The sequence below is a fragment of the Triplophysa rosa genome, linkage group LG19 (assembly GCF_024868665.1).
Source record: "Triplophysa rosa linkage group LG19, Trosa_1v2, whole genome shotgun sequence".
NCBI classification, from domain to species: domain Eukaryota; kingdom Metazoa; phylum Chordata; class Actinopteri; order Cypriniformes; family Nemacheilidae; genus Triplophysa; species Triplophysa rosa.
In genome coordinates, this window is record NC_079908.1 from 6,624,173 (window position 1) to 6,639,040 (window position 14,868).

General features: G+C 38.9%; 1 protein-coding gene across 1 annotated transcript in view; it reads right to left on the reverse strand.

Moving 5' to 3' along the window:
• The window catches only part of sgcd (sarcoglycan, delta (dystrophin-associated glycoprotein)), a 196,014-nt gene extending 181,658 nt beyond the window's left edge, over positions 1–14,356 (reverse strand). Inside the window, exon 1 of the mRNA XM_057360575.1 lies at positions 14,274–14,356. The gene's annotated coding sequence lies outside the window, so the exon portion shown is untranslated. The remainder of the gene's footprint in view (positions 1–14,273) is intronic.
• Between the last annotated feature and the right edge of the window lie 512 nt (positions 14,357–14,868).

The following is a 14,868-nucleotide window of genomic DNA, read 5'->3' on the forward strand; positions in this document are numbered from 1 at the left end:
GCGACTGTTTTGCGGGCTGTGCGTGGTATTCTGTCCCGTGGGCTCTATAATATAATGCAATGTGTCGCTTTGGATAAAAGCATCTACCAAATGCATAAATGCAATGTAAAGTGTATTACCATTTTGTTGGGGAAAGGTGGGGCTCGGTACCCTTCCCTACCTCCAAAGTGGGGAATGGCAGAAAAAAGTTTGAGAAACACTGGGCTAATGTAAATATTAGGATTGAATGAATGTAATAATGTGAGTTTAACCGACCTTGCGATATTAAGTTGGTCAAAAGCAAAATAATAAGTTGAAAAAACTTTTTAGGTTTTTAGGTGTTACCAATTGCAATAATTTTCTAATGTTGATTCAACTGTTCGCTTTTTACAGTGAAGAAAATGCTGATCAAAATCGTTCGAGATGCCAGCAGTTTGCAAATCTACATTTGATAAGAATAAAATCTCTTTGTATAGGCCTGTGCCCTTACCTTGTGTAAGTAATAAGTCATAAGTATCCAATATTAGAATCATGTTACGAATAAAAAAGAGAAAATAAGCATAATTCCATAACATATCTTCAAAGCTCTATACAGGGGCACCGGCCTCCCATTACTTGACACTTTTTTTCTTGAAAGCCTGCTTTTGACATATTCATCTAAATTAATAATCTTCCATTATTAACTTCCACTGAATTTTATGACTGTATATCCAGTTTTTTTTTTTTTGTCAAAACTTTATACAAGATTTGCTATTCCCTCCTGCAAGTTGACAAGAACCATTTCAATTAGTTTCAGTGTCTTTCATAGGCCGTACAGTATGCTTCAGTTTCTTAGCTATAAAAAACTGTACGACATTTGCCAGTCTGTCGCACACACCATGAACACAAAATATTGTATAAATTAATCGGCATTTAAAACTTTCTTCACAAACCCCTCATGAATGGAGACTTCAAAGCGGCAGTGGCCACCGGACGAGAAGCGCTGCGAGTCACGTCTACAACGTGCATCGGACGCGTACCTTATGTATTCGCGTGCTCGATCAGGTTCCAAGTTTACTCCCGACGTAGGATGGGCCACATTTAACTATTTTTATTCTGTTTGAGTTAAAAACGTGTGGCTCTTAATCGTTAATCAATGAATAGGTAGTGCGCGGCTGGTTGCTGCAGATAGGAAACAGACCCGCGCAGACATGGATTTCTGCGCGCATGCGCATGATGTCCGGCTGCGTCGCTTATACAACCATTAGTAAGTTGCAGATCCGTTTTGTAAATGAAAATACGGACAAAAATGATCAATGTTAACTTAAACTAGAGATTTATACTGGGGCACGACGGAGTGCCGCTCCATAACACCAGTAGCCATGGAGCAGAGCGAGGGCTCAGACCCGGAGGTGATGTATATTGAAATACTGAACATGTGTTTAAAACCATATCATCGTTATCAAAATTAATATAAATAAATCTATAGGGCTCAAGTAAAAACTTTCAGACTCGGGCTGTTGAGTGCCAAGGAAAACAGCACATCTATTTTGACTGGATATTAAAAAAGCGAGATCCAAATATAGACTTTACCTCCTTCAATAAGCAGAAATTCATTGGGTAGTTAAAATGAATTAAAATATTATGAGGTCAGTTTTCAATGGTTGTAAAATTAAGAGACTCACAGTGGGTTTGACCTGAAGCACTAGGGATCTTCATGTTTTAACTTTATTAATAAACAATAAATTCACAGACAAAGTGCAATCCTAATGGAGGGTGTCATGTTTAAAGGGCCTATAATGCATCTACAGCAGCATAAAAATTATGCAAAAATGTCTCTTTAAAGGGATAGTTCACCCAAAAATGAAAATTCAGAATTCAGAAAGAGATTTATTGCCAAGTATGTTTGCACATACAAGGAATTTGTTTTGGTGACAGGAGCATCCAGTACACAGAAACAGCAACAACAGTACACAGAGACCATAACACAATTGAATACAGTACACAGATGATTTAAATAAGGGCCTATGGGTATAAAAATTAAGAAATACAATACAATAAACATAAGATAAAGATATAGAGAGTGTAGAGCTATGTATGTATGTAAATATGTACAAGTAAAAATAAGAATAGACTATTGTAGTACAAGGTATGTGCTATATACAGCATAATGAATGAAATATAATTTACAGAAAAAGTTGTATAAAAATAGATAGTGTATTATCTGGAGGATATAATTAATATTGCACTTAATTATTATTGCACAGTTATTAATTGCACGGTGTATAAAAACATTTAACTGTTCAAGAGGTACACACTAAAAAAAAGCCGTAAAAATAGGGCACAATATACTGTATTAATATGAAGGAATTTTCCGTGTTCATTTTTACAGTTGTTTTACCTGTATTTTACATTTTGCACTGCATTCATTTGCATTTTAGCATTAATGGAAATGTCCGTAAAATAAAGGAAAATGTACTGGTAATTTTCTGCCAGTACTTTATCTGTTTTTTTACTGGATTTTTTTTTACAGTGTAGATGGCCTGAGGGAAGAAGCTGTTTTTGTGTCTGGTTGTTTTGATGCTCAGTGCTCTGTAGTGCCGACCAGACGGCAGCATCGTGAAGAGCTGATGGCTTGGATGTGAGAGGTCCAGGGTGATTTTCTGAGCCCTTTTCCTCACTCTGGATGTATACAGTTCTTGGAGGGTGGGCAGGGGAGCACCAATGATCTTCTCAGCAGTCCGAACCGTCCTCTGTAGTCTTCTGATGTCTGACTTTGTGGCTGAGCCAAACCAGACAGTGATGGATGTGCAGAGGACAGACTCTATGACAGCTGAGTAAAACTGTTTTAATAGAGTTTGCTGGGCTTTTTTAGCAATGGAGCCAATGCGATTGTCCCACTTCAGGTTCTGAGAGATGGTGGTGCCCAGGAACCTGAATGACTCCACTGCTGCCACAGTGCTGTTCATGATGGTGAGAGGGGGGGAGTGCAGGGGGGGTTCTCCTGAAGTCCACAATCGTCTCCACTGTTTTAAGTGTGTTCAGCTCCAAGTTGTTATGACTGCACCAGACAGCCAGCTGCTCAGCCTGCTGTCTGTACGCAGACTCATCACCATCCTGGATGAGGCCAATGAGTGTGGTGTCGTCTGCGAACTTCAGAAGTCTGACAGAAGGGTCCTGGGCAGTGCAATCATTTGTGTACAGGGAAGAGCAGTGGGGAGAGAACGCACCCCTGGGGGGCGCCAGTGCTGATTGTGCGGGTGCTGGATGTGAGTTTCCCCATTCTCACTAACTGCTGCCTGTCTGTCAGAAAGCTGGTGATCCACTGACAGATAGAGCCAGGAACAGATAGCTGGGTTAACTTTGTCTGGAGCAGTGATGGGATGATGGTGTTGAAAGCAGAGCTGAAGTCCACAAACAGGATCCTCACATAGGTCCCTGGTCTATCCAGATGTTTCAGGACAAAATGCAGCCCCATGTTAACTGCATCCTCAACAGACCTGTTTGCTCTGTCTTCATTTACTCACCCTCAAGTTGTTCCAAATCTGTTTAAATTTCTGTGTTCTGATGAACACAGAGAAAGCTATTTGGAAGAATGCTTGTAGTGCTGTAGTACTCGAGTCCGGTCTCAGACTCGAGTCCGGACTCGAGACGTTTTTTTATGGTCTCGGACTTGTCTTGGACTCGTTGGTATTTGAACTCGGACTTGTCTCGGACTTGGTCATTGGTCTCGCAAATGTTCTAGTCGGTCTCGTCCGAGTCCAGCGATATATGTTTTATTTTCTCCTTCAAAACAAAACATTGATAGACCAATATTCTTGTGATCTGAAAACTAATGATCCGAAAACTGTTGCCGACTCTCGACTCTAGAACGAGAGCCGCGCGTGCTCATAAGTTCTCTTTTCACACAGCAGTTCAGTTCAGTGTGTGCTGTTGTTGTAACTAAATAACTCAGGTATATTGGTTCAAGTCCGCGGGACTGTCATGCACGCCAGAAAGTGAAGAACTGAATTAATTTGTGAATAATATTAAGTGTTTACGGGAGACGCTAAACGGGAAAGATTCAGCTGAACTGGTTCCACCGGTTCACTAAAAAGAAAGAACCGGTTCGAATGAATGATTTGTCCGCGGCGCGAACCAGCATCGATCATTCATCAGGCACGATGTCAGCAAGCAGCGGCATAATACAGATTGGTTTTACAAACCATAATAAATGTATCGACAGTGCGCTTAAAAGGAAACTTTTTGCAACAAAACTTTCCCCGAAACATGTGGGACAACATCCAATTTCGTAAGACACCTGCAAAGGCATCACAAAGAGAGGTAAGTTAATGCCATGTTTCAGAGTTAGCATTGCATTTGAGTATTTTAGAAAGTTTGGAAAGTAGGGCTTAAAGATAAGATCGTATTTTTATTGTCATTGTGATGAACATGTTATTTAAGGATGGGCACCGACGTGCTTATAAACGAGCCGTGGAGCCTCTGCTCTTTCTAGCGGCTCCTCTATCGAACACACACGTGCACGGGCAGGCGCGCACACGCACACAAGTGTTCATTGCTGCACAACCTTGCTGTTAGGAGGGCTGATAAAAAAAGTTCCTTAAAAAAGTAATAAACAATTACACTTCGGCTTTGTGACTTTAGTGCTATACCTATATAGTAAAAATAAAATGACCTTATTTTATCTGCTTTTTGATCATTACAAACAATAATGAAAATGATTATCTTAGAATAGAAGATATGCTGTCTCTTGCATCACATAAATTATCAATAGTTAAGTATGTGGTCTTGTAGTCATGATTTTTTTCTGTCTCTGTCTTGACTGTCTCAATTGGACTCGGTCTTGACTTGGACTCGAACCTCTATGGACTAAGACTTGACTTGGACTCGAACCTCTTTGGACTCGGACTTGACTCGGTCTCGACTAGTCCTGGTCTTGGACTTGTCTTGGACTCGACAATGGTGGACTTGACTACAGCCCTAAATGCTTGTAACCAAACGCTTCTTGGCCACCATTGACCCCCATAGTAGAAACATTTTATTTATACATTTCTTTGTTCTGTTGAGCACAAAAGAAGATATTTTGTAGAAACAAACTAGAAACAAAAACTGCACATGACAGAGATTATAATGATTGACAGCAGCAGTTAGCGGCACTTCTGAATGTATTTGAGCCATGAAATAACTTCAGTGAACTTCAGAATTGTGCTATTGATCCTTTAAAAAAAGTTTTTGGAATTCGGTTCAACTGAATAGCAATCTTTAGAAGTGGCCATAACATAACATAATCTCGGGTGAAAGTAGAAGCAAAATAGGAAATAACATTTCTCAAAATATCTTCGTTTGCAAACCACAGAATAGTTCAAACAGTTTTTAACAACATGAGGGTAAATAAAAATTTAAATTTTGGGGAGAACTGTCCCTTTAAAGACATTGGATCTTTGCATCTTTTTGTTGCCCTATTAAAACGTATCCCAGCCTCTCTGTTTGTATTTTCATACACTTTCAGTGCATTGGACTGAATGTTTGCCAGTGGTGTGAAGTGTCGTCAGAGTTTCAGAGGTGTTAAATGTTATGGTGGCACAGCTCAGAGTTGGTCAGAAGCAATTAAAAACAGAATTAGTCTTTGTCTTCCAACTTTTACCAGCAAAAGCATAATATACACAACTTTTCCAGATGAGACGAATGAAAGAATATTTGTTTAGTAAACTTTTCTGTAGTGTTTTCTTCACCCTCATCAACTGAATGCAACACCCAGGTCTCACGCGAAAACGTAATGTTACGAGGTGAGTTTGTATGAATTTGTCTTACGTAAAAAATGTAATATATATCGGTCTACAGGTTGCAGAAAGGAATCAATGCTTAATCAATGCTTCCAATTAAGCTTTTTGTGATAAAAGTGCATGTTGTATGCAAAAGCATAAACAGTGATTTTTTTATTTTATTACAGTAAACAAAAGAGATCTGAATTGGGAATGCTCTGAATCTCAACCATGTTATTTACTCTGCAGGAAGAAGAATGGTGAAGTAGCTGCTCTATATATAACTTTAGTTGTTCACATTACAAGCGGTGGCAACGGCACGAATCTAGTAGGTGTTAGGCAGTGTCCTTTAAAGATTATAAATAAAAGCAGAAGCTTAGAAGAAAGACAGAGAAAACATTACTGTGGGCACAATTCAAAGAATGTTATCCGGGAAAGAAAATCAAAGGCCTGTCTGAGACGCTTGGTCTTCCTACAGAAGGGTCTGGACTGGTTGACACTGCCTCTATCTGTATTGCTGGAGGGCTTGTGTAATGATTTTTACACAGACAGTCTACTCAGCCTGCACTGATTCTAGCACAAAGAGCAGTTCATAGTCATCATTAGTCATCAGTTTAAAGGGATACTTTATCAAAAAATCTTCGAGTTGTTCAAAATCTGTATAAATTTCTTTGTTCTGATGAACACAGAGAAAGATATTTGGAAGAATGCTTATAACCAAACAGATCTTGGACCCCATTGACTACCATAGTAAATAGAAAAATGACTATCAATTTGTTGTTCTGTTGAAGACAAAAGAAGACATTTAGAAGAATGTAGGACAGCAAACAGTTCTGGGGCACTTTTGACTACCATTGTATTTTTTACTACTATGATAGTCAAGTTATTATTACTTAATCAGAACAACCCAACTGCATTTTGTTTGATATTACTTGGAATGCACAATAATAAAACATGATTTTTGAACATTCTGTTTAGGGATGCTCATTTCGATTCATTTCCCTAACCAAGAACCGACGCTTGTTATCCGAACATTAACCGTTAACTAATAAGATTTTAATATTAAATTGGAAGTAAATAAAAATACATGCTGCGTCTCATTTCGAAGGCTGCGTCCTCCGGAGGTCGCATTTGTCTGCCACATACGCCTTCGCATGCGACATCTGATCTGGATGACGCAGACTTCGAAATGAGGCACAGCTACAGTTGACGTGGGTCTGTGACACGTTAAAAATACAAACTTTTTTTTCGCAGATTTATTTTAACATGCAAACAGCAGCATGACGAAAAGATCAACAACAGCACCTGCATTCACATATTATCACACTTTCACGAACCTGCAGCATTTTGGACAATGGAGAAAAAGCATAAAATAAACAGGCAAGAAAATAACTTGACAAACAAAACGAAAACGAAAACACAGAAGAACTGGCAAAGTTTATTTCCGTCAGAAAGTTTTTTTCATCAAATAAAAATTGCAGGCCTACCTCAATCCAAAGCTTGGAGTTTTTATTTAATAAAGTAACATGTTTACGTGATGTGGGGTGGGGACAGTCTGGAGCCTGTTGACAGTTAGACCCGCGGCAGAAAACACCCTTTCAGATGGCACGGATGTCCCGGTAATGCAGAGATAACGCCTCGGGAAGCGCGTTTCATTTGCTTTCCACCAGCCAGGATTAATATCCAAAGAGGGCACTTTGCCACATAAATGTGTCTTAGCTAAACAGATATAAATCCGATCTGCTATACCCGCGCAAAATACAAACATTACTTATTACTTATTCATATTTCACATTCGTATTTTTAAGTTAAGTCTAAAAGAAAGCAGGGAAACCTAGCTATGCTATTAGCTTTGCTTTGCTGAGCTTCATTTCACTGCTGTGTAGACACGCCGGGAAGACATCTGTCACAGAATGTCACAGCGCGTTGTGAGCACGAATGTCGCACGTTTACATTTAAAACAATGAACTTGAGCTTAAGTAAGGATGCAAGTGCACTCTGTTAGGAGGAGTAAAGCCCTGGCAAATGTGGCCTCAACAATCAGATGAATTACACTTGACCAGTTTCACTAAATTGTTTACGTGATCGGCTTTTAATCTCTCTCGAAATGTTTCGGAGGGGATTTACGCCTGGCCGCACATGTGTGCACACTCCGTGAGTTAACGCATGTATAGCATATTTTTCTTTCACCATACAGAAAACTAAAAAACATGTATAATTTAATAGTTATTTAAAAACGCATTATTAAATTATTATTATTATTTAAAAAATATAATTAATATTATTTAACTTAAAAAAATAAACATACCTTTTAAATCGTTTAACTGATTTAATCAGTCAAAATTTTTACTATCGGTTAACGGTTAAACGGTCAATATGAGCATCCCTAATTCTGTTTTTGCAAATGAACTCTTTTTATATGTAGCTGGAAAGTGTATGGTCGCCTTTTACAAAGATTTTCATCACATATTTAATTTAAGACTTAAAGGCGGGGTGTCCGATTTCTCTTAGCCGTTGTTGATGTTCAAATCACCAAAACAAACACACCCCTACCCCCATCTTTCGCTTTCGTCAGCGCTCGGCTCGGTTAATGTCCGTGCTGTACACTGTACACCTTACTGCTGATTGGCTACAAGGTTGTTTTGGTACTCGGCCCGACTCATTTGTCTAAAGCAGTGGTTCCCAAACTGGGGTACGCGTACCCCCGGGGGTACGCCAGGTGACAGAGGGGATACGTGAACAAAATCCTGAAATCTACTGTTTACTTAATTATAACGTACCTGAAAATCAACCAGTCATGTTTTTCTCACAAGCTAAATATAAAGACGTGCTCCCTCTAGTGTACACACAGCAAAATGTTAGTCACGTAGTGCCATAAAAGGTCAAATTCATGACATCCAATCAAAAAATATGCGTAAGCGCACGTCTTTACGTACCGCATGTAATTCGACTGCACGCGGCTTGGAACGAAGCAACAACTGCTTGTTAAATTAAAATGGATAAGTGGTTGCAAAGATTTAGGCCCGCAGCCACAGAAAGTAAATCGACTCCCAGCAGCTCGGATGATCCACAGTCCTCTGACCACACCCCGGGTCCCTCCAACAGCACTTCGGCTGCAGGTGTAAATCAACCACCCGCTCCGGTTGACACCGACACAGATAGCGATGCATCGGAGACTACAGCGTCAACTCAGGTTCAGCAGTTCACAGAAAGACGATCAAAAAGGCGTAAATATGATGAGAAATACATTTCATATGGATTTACTTACATTGGCAGTGACGAAAATCCCAAACCACAGTGCGTTATATGTGCAAAAGTACTCTCTCATAACTGCATGAAACCAGCGTTTTTGCGCAGGCATTTAGAAACAAAGCATGCGACTTTGAAAAATAAACCGCGAGAGTTTTTCGAAAGACAGTTAAGACAACTCGGGAGTAGTAAGGCCCTTAGAACAGCGTCAGAAAACCTTAATAAGAAAGGACTGGAAGCATCCTACATGGTGAGTTACAGAGTGGCTAAAACGGGCAAATCCCGTACTATTGTGGAGAACTGAATTATTCTTGCTGCAGCTGATATTGCGGGTATTATGCTTGGGGAACAAGCCAAAAAAACAATACAGAAGATGCCGTCATCAGACAACACAGTTTCACGTCGCATCGCTGATATGGCAGAAGACGTTTTAAAACAGCTATTGCTTCGCATAAAATCCAGCGAATTCTACGCTTTACAAATCGATGAATCAACGGATGTAGCTGGTTTGGCTCAGCTGCTGGCATATGTCCGGTATATTTATGATGGTTCAGTTATGGAAGATATACTTTCTTGCAAACCGTTGGAAGGCAGAGCAACTGGAGAGGAGATTTTCAAAGTTTTAGATGGCTTTGTAACATCACATGGACTTTAGTGGACAAATTGTGTGGGCATTTGTACTGATGGAGCGAAAGCCATGACAGGCAGGCTGAGTGGACTGGTAACACGTGTGCAAGCAGTTGCGCCCTGCGCGGTTTGGGTACATTGCAGCATCCACAGAGAAGCGCTGGCCACCAAAGGAATGCCTGAACGTCTTAAGGAAGTTTTGCAAGATGCTGTAAAAATTGTAAACTTTATTAAAGCAAGGCCTTTGAATTCTCATGTGTTTTCTGCATTGTGCAATGAAATGGGCAGCGACCACGTCACATTGTTACTACACACTGATGTACGATGGCTGTCCAGGGGAAAGGTTCTCACACGATTGTTTGAATTGAGGGATGAACTTAAAGCTTTTTTTATCGACCATCCCTTTGAATTGAGTAACCGCTTACATGACGAAGAGTGGCTTACAATATTGGCCTATCTGGGTGATGTTTTTTCCCATCTGAATGAGCTGAACATCGGATTGCAGGGAGTTGCCATGATCTGAACTGAGGCCATGATCAGAAAGTTTGCTCTCTGGACTAATTGCATTAACGAGAACAACACCGAAGCCTTTTCATCATTGCATGATTTTTTGCTAGCAAACGAACTCAGCCTTACTAACAGCGTTAAGCGTGACATAATGAAACACCTTTCTGAGCTGTCTTCGCCGTTGCGCAAGTACTTTCCCGAGACAGACTATTCAAACACCAGGATTCGCAATCCATTCTCTGCAAACAGCACGGTCGCACCTTCCTGTTTCTGAGCGAGAGAGTCTCATTGAAATCTCTACGAGTGGCGCTTTGAGAATTGACTTCGCACAAAAATTACTGACAGACTTCTGGATAGCTTGCATGCAGAGTATCCTGCCTTAGCCGATCACGCTTTGAAAACATTACTGCCCTTCTCCACAACGTATCTTTGCGAGAGTGGGTTTTCAGCACTTGCCCACATAAAGAACAAATATCGACACAGACTCTGCATAGAGAATGATTTGAGACTCAGACTTTCTCCGATACAACCAAACATCACAGAGTTATGCAAGTCATTTCAAGCACATCCATCTCATTAAACGGTGAGACATTTATTTATATATGAGGCATATATCATTTATTGTTTGATAAAAGAAAATTACATGTATTTATAATGCAAATAAAAACATGTTTGAGACCACAATTGTGACTGTAAGAAAGGGGGTACGCAGAATTATGTTAAATCCCTGGGGGGTACGCCATTGTAAAAAGTTTGGGAACCACTGGTCTAAAGCATAATTCGGAAATCGGTTACCCCACCTTTAAAGGGATAGTTCACCCAAAATGTTAGTTTCTTTTAAGGGATAGTTCACAAATGAAAATCTCCACAAATGAAAATTGTGTCATAATTTACTTCATCAGATTGTTCCAAACCTGTAAAAATGTCTTATTTGGATATTTGGAAAAATGTCAGTAACCAAACAGATCTCACCCCGCATTGACTGCCATAGTATTTATTTTCCCTACTATTGCAGTAAATGGGGGATGAGATCTGTTTGGTTACTGACATTCTTCCAAATATCTTCGTTTGTGTTTAGCAGAACAAAGAAATTTATACAGGTTTGGAGGGTGAGTAAATGATGACAGAATTTTCATTTTTGGAAATTTTCATTTGTGAACTACCCCTTTAAAGAAACTATGTCACAAAGTTTAAACAGAATGGCTTAACGTTGACTCTGCCTATTAAGCTGGGATAGGAAAGAGCACTTCAACAAAAAACTATTTCACACTTCAGGTTTAACAAATAACAGCAATGTGACTCTAATCAAATCAATACTGCTATTCCCAGAGAACAAAAACAGGAGATATGTTGTACTGTATGTGTTACATCTTGGCCATTGATATACAGCAAACCAAAGACAAGATAATTACATGTAATATATTGGCATCAATCCATATATTTCAGTATATACTGTAAGTCATACACACAACAAAGCTTAAAAAAGTGACATTTATAAAAACACTGAATTACTGAAAAACTCTAGGGAAATGTAAGTGCTTTTTTGCTGTGCGTACGATATTCATTCCACAGCATTTTCAGTTGACAGTGTTTTTTTAATTACTTAAATTTGCAACATGAAGCACCCCAGAGTAAAATTCTAATGAAATTGAGGAGACGAACCTCCGGGCAGGATGTCAACCGACACATCCATACTCCCTGTACGTGCAGACACTCATAAACACATACCTCTTTACACAGGCCATTACCACCTAACCAACTTCTCTGAAACAGCAAATAACGTGTCAGAATTGCCTGAATTGCCTATGTGGCCACCGTATTTACAGCATTAGAGCCCTTCTAATGATGTGTTTTATCTCTGTGTGTTTATGGTCTACGTCTCTCCAACGCGCGCACACACACTCATTTGATCAGCAATAGCAGGCACTTTCTCGTCTTGACCTTTTGATGCCGCACGTTTGACCTTGGCATTCCTCGTCACTTAGCACATAATTCTTCAGGAAGAAGCATGCTATGTTTATCGGGATCTCATTTGGAGAAAGTGAGAGATTTAATGCCGGGCCGGTACTCATCAGTCACAGAGAGACAGAGAGAGAGAGAGAGAGAGAGAAACAGACAGGGTGAGGTGGTGCAGTCGGGGGCTTTGGTAGACATCCGTCTGATCTATACAGATCCAGGGAATGGGACGGATTATGCTCCCGGGCAGCCGGCTGAGAAGGACTGCAATACTGCAGATGGCGTCTGGTTCTGTACGATGAGTTTATATATAAACAGGTACACGATCACATTACAGGAATTGATTTCCGATAGGACTGTAAAATGCTAGCTTGACTTGAAATTAATTGTTGTGTTGCTATAATCAAAAATAACAGTGAGTGTGACTAACAAATAGAGGAAAATTACTGTTAAATAAAATAAATTACATTTTTATTTATTGAAAAAGTTATTATAAAATTAATATGATAAATAAATACTTAGAAACAAATGTATAGTATAATGCAATGTAAGTCGCTTAGGATGAAAGCGTCTGCCAAATGCATAAATGTAAATAAATAATAATAGATATTACAGATGATATAAATGTATTTTACTATATAAATGATATATAAAAATATTATATATTTACATATAAATATAACATAAATCATATAAACCAAAAATATTACAATTGGTTTTAATTGGTTTTCATTATTGAATGATTATAAATAGATTTATTTTTATGAATTAAATTGGCATTTGTCTTTATGTTAGAGCTTGCACAATTGACTGTTTTTACATACACTAGTTCCGAAAAGTAATCGACTAGCCAGCGAGTCCGTGTTTACTCAATATACGCGTGCAGAATCAGCAGTCTGCAGAGAAGGGGTAAAGAAATGAAAGCGTGCTTATCTTCTTTGCCAGATTTATGCCGCTGCATTCTCCATTAACGGTGCTACAAATGCTTATAGTTTCTGTCAGCCTCTGGGAGACACTTCATTCACTAACAGTTTCAGGAAAGAGTTCTGGTTTGTGTGTGAACGTTCCAGATGAACTTAGACGGTCTCAGATGTCCACAGCACTGTGGGTTGATAATGAAGTGCTTTGTGTAAAGCGCTCCTCTTTCGTTTTATTTGTTAGAGGGTATTACAGAAAGCTAATGTAGGAGGGTTTGGATTTAGGAATGTTGTGATCATATAGAACAAGAGCAAATGTACAAAGTCAACAGAGACTTAGTGCATTGGAGGGTAAATAATGTACAAATGCAATGTTTTGATTGATTTGTAGACCATATAAATTCATTTCAGTATGATATCATTTACAAAAGGGCTGTCATGATAAACCGATGATAAATATCACGTGATTTATGCACAGCTTTTGAGTGAAGTAAGGGAAAATGCTGCTGCATCCTGAAAGCCAGAGGGCGCTCTCGTGCGGAAACTCCAAATACGCACTGCAGAAGAAGACCATAACACGTTCTAGAATCTAGGAAATGCCTATGGACATGTTTTTATCACTGTTACTCAAGCCACATCAGGTATTTTTATGATAATAAAGTATATTTATAATAATAATGTTTGACGGGTGTTGCTTTTTCAAAGCACATTATAAGCGACTCAAACTCGCACTGCTTTTAGATCGAGCAGCATTTCCTGCTGATCCCAGAGCCGTGCTTCACGGACAAGCTACGCATTAAAAAATATCGACACATTGCATATCGCAGCCAGCTTGATTTCAATAGGATTTAGTGGTATTGCGATAAATTATCGTGCAGCCCAATATAAGTTAGTTACTTATAAATAAGTAAACAGGAGAAAAACTTAACGCCGACAATACACTCTAATGGAAAGATGGACATTTTCCAGGTTCGTTTAAACCTACAGTTGGACTTGTCAATATTTTACCCAACCGAATTGAAACAACCCAGCATGTAGATAAAGTTTCTAGAAATACATCAAATAACCCAATAGAAACATCAATGGCTTTCCTTAGCGAAGATTCACACTTTCCTTATTCCATTTCAAAGCTCACACACATTGACAGCTACCAAAGCCCAGTTGAACCTCCACTGAAGATCACAGTATAACTGGACAAATCCATAAATAACCATTTCACTTTCAAACCCTGCCCACTCAAGTCTACAAAGCGCACAAATGGAAGAAAAATGCTTTGAAGACAAGTTTAGATCCCTACCGTTTGAGGTTTTCAGTTTTAAATCCCTGGTCTTGGGGACCTTGACTGAGTTTACAGACTGACTGTTTATTTTTAGCCTTTCCTTCCTAAACCGTATCTGGTGGTCTCCACCTCCTCATGCTAATTTACAGAGCATAACAGCAGTGTGAAGCTGGACTCAGCTGTTGAGAGTTATCATCACACTGGAGTGTACAGACGGCTTCCTGACTGGACCATGAAGCTATTTAAAGGAGGTTATAATAAATTACAGCTGTTTTACCGATTACAAGACATCCTTACTGTAACTACTGTCAGACGATTGAAGATTTTTACTGTCATCTGTACTCGGTACAACAAAGTTGTTATTTTCTTTATATATATACACAAGGACACTATAAAACGCACATAAAACACAAACAAATGTAAAAAGATATAATTTTAAATTATTATCAAATTTTATTTAGAAATTGTTATTAAAAATGATTGTTTATTGTCTTTTATAAAGACAATAAATCAGTGTAAGGATAAAGCAGTAAAAATACAGTAAAACGTTTATTATGCAGTAGGAATAAGAAAAACAGTACACAAATATTGGAAATTTTACAGTAAGACAATT